The following is a 6234-nucleotide window of genomic DNA, read 5'->3' on the forward strand; positions in this document are numbered from 1 at the left end:
GGGGCGGCGAGGGGCCGCCGGGGCGTCCCCCCCGCCGGGAGCGAGGCTGCCTAACGGGGCGTCCCTTCACGGCTGTGGGTGGGGCGGGGGGCGGCGGGTAGGGTCTCTCCCCCACCCCGACAGGCTACGGGGGTGTCCCCCCACCCCGGCTGCCCGGAGGCCGTCCCTGGCTTCCCCCCAGGCCCCAGCTCCTCTTGCCCGGGCCCGGCTACCACGGGAGGCCGCGGCGGCTCACGGGCCTGCGCGGGGCTGAGCGGCCGCCTTCGCCGCCTTCCGCCGGGCCTCGGCTTCGTCCCCGGGAGGCTCCCCGGGCTCCGGTGCGGGGGGGGGGGGGGCCGGCCAGGCGGCGCTGAGTCTCTCCAGGCCCCGCCGCTCCTGCGGCTGCTGCTCCGGCTGCTCCGGGCTGCGGCTCCACTGCAGGCCCCAGCTCCGCCCCGGCCTGCGCTCCGCCTCCCCCGGCTCCCCCCAGCCGCGGCCGCCCCCGCCTCCCGGGGTTAAGGAGGCGCGGGGCTGGGGGAGCTGTGGCTGTCTTGCGGGGACTGCGGCTGCTCTCTCCGGAGGAGGGAGACCCCAGCAGCACCGGGGAGCCTTGGCGCCCCGTCGGGACCGACCGGGGCCGGGGCGTCCCCCGGCACCCCTATCCCAACCTGGCCCAGGGGCTCGATTCACCCCGGAGGTGGCCACCGGCCGGGGGCCCTCGCCCCTCAGGTCGCTGCCAGCAGCAGGTTCTCGCCACTCCCCCCGTCGTCGTCGGCAGCTGTTGTGCCACCCCTGCAACAGTCGCTAACCCGCCCGGCGGTTGCCTTCTCCGGCCGCAGGGCGATCCCCGGGGTCGCCACCCCCAAATGGCCGCCTGCGCCTGGGCCCGGGCCTGGCAGCCCCTGCCACGGGGCAGGCTTGCTGCCCTGGGTGACCTGTTCTGCCTCTGCCAGCCGTGCAATGGTTGTCCCATTTCAGCCCAGGATGCTCAGAGTCGTCTACCACCCCACAAAATTAAAATCTCCATCTCTCTTCCCTCACGCCTTGTATTTGGCAATAACCTATCACAGTTACCTCTCCAAACCTTAAAGACACGTTTCTGCCACAACCCCATTTAACAGTCTCATCATTATCTGTTCAACGTATTGCCAAAACCATATAGAAAACCATGAATTATATAGCGTTGTCCTGCTTTCAGCCAGTTGGCTGAAAACTGGGAGTCTCATGTTGGCCTGTCATAAGGCTAGTCTTAGGATGCAGACCAAGGCATCCATTATTTTACAACATTAAAGAGGACTGAGCAGTGAAGAAAACTATACAGATCAAAAACTCCAGAATGTGTGTGTGAGAAAGAACAGGAACTGCTTGGGATCCCCCTACATCTGAGGCCAATGTCATAGACAGGCCGCTTCTGCATGGAAATCCAAAATGCACAGTCATGAAACAGCCTCCGTTAGGGTCCCTACCCCAGTTATCTGAAAGACTCCTTGTGTTTAATAATCTCTTCTTTCTGTGGGTAGTTTCACATTTGCATCCCTCCAAATGCTAACACTACTGCAAGGGTTGGTCTAGAGGATAGGACTCATGCTGGGAGAAAATGGCATTTTCTGAGTAAAATAATTTCTTTTTTTTTTTTTTTAATTGTTCTGATAGTAGAGGGGGTGTTGCAAGCCTTGCTTCTTTCGCAGGACTTAGCTTGCCGATGTACCTGCACTGACTCCTTGCATTCCTTCAACAGCTCAAAAGCTATGCCAAAGTCCCATGCTTTTATTTCAATAAGTCACAAGAACAAATACTCAACCTCTATGCTTTCAGGATGATTTGTGTCCTTTTCTCCCACACCAAGCCTTTCCTCTGCTCCTATACCAACAGGTCTGGCCGTAGCTCTTCTCCCTGTGCTACTACCTATCAAGAAGCATTTCATGCCCCTTTTCCCATATTATTAATATTATCTCATTACCGATCCCATTACAGTGTTCCTAATCATTACCAAGGGCCAACATTCATCTCTTTCTCTCCCACCTCCGCAGGCCACGGCAGAGCTCTGTCCTATTTTGTCCTTTCCCCCAGCCTTGCTCCAGTCCTGGGTATACAGCTTAGCTCCAGTTCCCTTGGCCTTCTGCCACTCCTTGGACTTCTCTTTGGGCTAGGTGGTCTTTGGGTCTCCCTGCTATTCCCACACCAAGTTCTCTGGTTCTCCTCTAGATAGGATTTTTGTCCATACTGTGCACAGGCTCCTCTTGATTCTACTGAGAGAGAAGGCAGAAGCATCATTGTGCTGGGAGGCACTTGGTGGTATCTGTGAGTTTTTTGATCTATAGCCAGCTGCAGAGGTGTTAGAAAACTGCGGTCGGACTCGACACATGCCAGGCACCTGATGTGCGATCCCCATTTATTTTTCCTTTGGGTTTTCAGGATCCTCTCCACCAAATGAATGTCTGAGATAGTCTCTGCTTTTTATAGACACAACAACAACAACAACAACAAAGATGTATCTAACTTACTCTGCTACTTGAAAGAACAGAAATACAAAAATGCCATCCAACACAAAAAAAAGCCCTTGGGAGGCAGGCCAAAGAATCAGCATTGCAGAAATGCACAGAAGTGAATGGATTGTGATCCCATTATCATATTTAGCATTCAGAGAACAAAAAGACCTATTCCAAAGCCTTTGCAAGCTAAGTAGAAGATAGGGGCCAGCAGATGGAGGCATGGAAAAAAAAGTAAACCAGTCACCATGTAACTTATTTTTACATTACATTCAACATATTTTATCCTTTTCCCACTTTTTCAAGATGCCACTGGCTTTGTGCATGACTGAATAGTTAATATTTGTCTAGGAGGGAAAGCTATGAATTTTGACAGATGGATAGCGGGCAGTTGGGGCTTCTGGTATCCAGGAAGGTGTAGGAGGTGGCTTTGTTTTTTGGCAGTTAGGACACTGAAACTTACAATACTCGGGAAGGAATTATCTTCCACATCCTGGCTGAAAGGCTGTTCCTTCCATTTTGTAACTGGTAATAAACAGGCACCTCAGCGATCCAGTGTAACACACAGGTATCCTGATTATTTTCCTCCCTGAGCAAGGTTTGGTGGTTGGTTTGTGGAGTTTCTTCAAAACCTCTTACCCAGGAAAATATTCCTTTTTATGTATTTGTGTGTAAATACGTATGTAAAATTTACTTTAGTTGCTCACGTTACATCCCCTGTATCACTCCTTAGAAGTACTATATGAAAATTATGTATCTGCCCCCCTTTCAGGGTAGCCACATGTAACGATGTGTCTTAGATGATCAAGAGGCTAAACCCGGTGCTTTAAACATGTGTTATGGGCCTTGCCTACAGGAAAGGCTACGTGCCCCACGCCTCTGCCAGCGACGGCCGGACCTGCTGGGGGTTCCAGAAGCCGGCCCAGCCTCGGACACTTGCCCAGGCACAGGCTTCGCCTCCCGCCGCCGTCCCCTCGGTGGAATGGCTCCTCGCCGCGAAGCCTCATGCGCGGGGCTCCTACCTCCCCGCGCATACAGCCTGGGGCGGCCTCCCCCTCCGCCCGGAACCCCGGACTGAGGGCAGCGCGGGTCAGCACCCCCGAGGGGAGCCCCGCCTGGCAGCAGAGACGCCGGGCAGCCCCGCACGCCGCCCTCATACCGCGCAGCTCCCGCCTGGCGCCATGCCGGCCACCGTTACAGCCCGGGCAGAGGCCGCACGTCCCGTTCCCGCCGGCGGCGACGGACGCCCTCGGGAAAGGCGGGGCGGGGCGGGGCAAGGCGGGCCGGGCCGGGCCACCTTAAGAGCGCGAGGAGCCTCCGCAAGCTGCGGCCGGGCGGCCCCGCCCCGCCCCGTGTCGGATCCAGCCTGGGAACGTGTGGCGGGGGAGCGCGCCTGCCCGCTGCGGGGCCGCCCTGTCCCGGGGCCGCCGTGAGACCCCCGCGGGGGGCGGGGGCGCTCGTGGGCGGCCAGCCGCAGGGGCAGCTCTCCCTGGGTGGGGGCGCGGGCGCCTGGCACGACCCTTTCCCCCCCCGCCCCGTCCCACTAACGCCTTCAGTCCGTAGCGCCCATTGGCGGGAGGCGGGGGCAGCCGTAGCCCGCAGTCCACTGTCTGGTTGGCTCCTGCCTCCATCCATCAAAAGGCGACGGCACAGAGGAGCGTTTGCCTTTCTGATTGGCCGTGGCTCGAGAGAAGATGTGCCAGACGGGAAGGGAGGAGTAGCTCCCATTGGTCACTCCCAGCGTGTCAGTCAAATGAGTCACAAAGGGCCGCGGGGCGCAGGCAGGGGGCCCCGGCGGCAGGGCTGTTTGTCGAAGTGCGCAGAGGTCACTTCCTGTCCGTGGCCGGCGATTTCCGGCTAACTCCGCGGCCTGAGGCGGGCGTCGTTGTCCTCTGGCCGGCGCATGCGCAGCGGGTGTGGCGGTGCTTGGCCACACTTCTGCCGCCGCACTTCGCGCGTTGAGTCACGTCACGTCGCAGACGGTGGCCGGGCGGGCGGCGCGGGACCGCCTCCCGCACGGGGCTGCCCGCGCGGCAGGTGCGGTGGCCGTGGGCGGGCCTCGAGGGTCGGCGCCGCGCCCCGCCCCGCCCGGCCCGGCCCCGGCGCTCCCGCGGGAGGCTGCGGCGCTGCCGCCAGACGGGGTCAGCCGGGCTGCGGTGGCGCCGTGCGGGGGAGACCCTTTCTCCCGGTCCCGCCGCCTGCAAAATGGCAGGAAGGGGCTCCATGTTGTCTGTTGCAGCAGCGCCCACGGGGGAACTGCGACGTTTGCGAGCGGAGCGGGGCTGTGACTGGCTGCGGGGCTTTCAGGCGCCCGCGCTGGGATCCTCGTGCGTCTGTTCAAACGTAGCGTGCAGCGCTTGGGTGGGTAGCGGTGACCATACATGGGGGAGCGCAGCATCCGTCTTGCTCTCGTAGTTGAGCTCATGCGACTGTAGATGGGAGTAAAAGAAGCCGTTGAATTTAATTTAGTCACTTGCCCAGCAGGTATGACTGAATTCACAGGGTGAAATGCATCCTTTTCCCACTTAAACTCTGCTTGTGTTCTCAAAAATGGAGCATGTTTTATCTGTTACAGCCATGCCTGCTAAAGGGGTGTGCTGGTGTAACCCTGCCAGGTTACATTACAAAATCGAATCGGCTCTGCTCCAGGGGTTTTAGTCACTGGGAAAAATAATGTAATATTTTGGGTGGACAGAAACCCTTCTGTCTCTCACCGCCCACAGAAGTACAGTTTCCACGTGGTCTATCCTGTCTCTGCCATGGTCCCATCCCTCCTTTCAAATAGGACCCGCAACTATACAAACCCTTCCCTGAAACCCTCAGAAGTCTAAAATGGGGACGTTGGCCATGCTTTCAATACAGATTGTTTTTTTTCAAAAGAAGGGAAGTCCCAGCCTTCACTTCTTAGTGACTGATAGTTTGCTCTTTGTTTCCTCCAAGCCTGACTCTGTGCAGGCTCCAAGCCATTGCATGTAGTTTTGATAGTAATTTTTCAGGTTACGGTAGCGCTTCAGTGTGCTCTGAGGCAGGTAGTTCTGTGAATTGCAGAACTAACAAAGCCTGGTTCCTTATCCGTTTTGGTCTCATAATTGGATTCTTTGACGACTGATAAGGCACAAGTTCTTACTGAAGCTTTTCCCCTAATGGTGCATTTGTAATGACTTTTTTCATTCTGGTTCTCTGATGCCTTTTAAATCTTTGGTTTGTACCATGACCTTTCCCTCTGCAAGGACAAAAATAGTCTTTCTCCTGTATTTGGTCTCTTATTTTCATGAACCCTACACAAGTTCTTGGCTTTTTAGATCTCTGCAAGGGACTTTTATTCTTCTCATAGCTTTATAGCAAAGTTTTAAACCTGGGTCACTTGCTTTTCCCTTGATCTTTCAGACAGTGGCTAGTGGCTGTAGGTAGGTGTCAGAACAGAGCAGGGCTTATTCCCAAGGATCGTGAGCAGAAGGAGACTGCTCCTGTGCCTGCCCAAGGTCAAATGCCCTATTTGAAAGCGAGACATGCCATCATATCTTAGGTAAATGCTTTCATTACCCAGCTTTGAATAATCGGAGGCGGTAGCTTTTTTAAGGTTTATTTTCTTGAAGCTCTTCCTCTTTGTGTGATTAAATATTCACAGAGACAAAACCAGATGGATTATAAACCCCTGTCTTCAGGATGTTGAATCAGTATATGGGAGATACCAGGGAGATACAAAATTGACAAATACTGCAAAATACTTAATTGCGTGTTCAGGCTGTGACATCTCTGACAGAAA

This window comes from Phalacrocorax aristotelis, chromosome 1, assembly GCF_949628215.1.
Source record: "Phalacrocorax aristotelis chromosome 1, bGulAri2.1, whole genome shotgun sequence".
Taxonomy (NCBI): domain Eukaryota; kingdom Metazoa; phylum Chordata; class Aves; order Suliformes; family Phalacrocoracidae; genus Phalacrocorax; species Phalacrocorax aristotelis.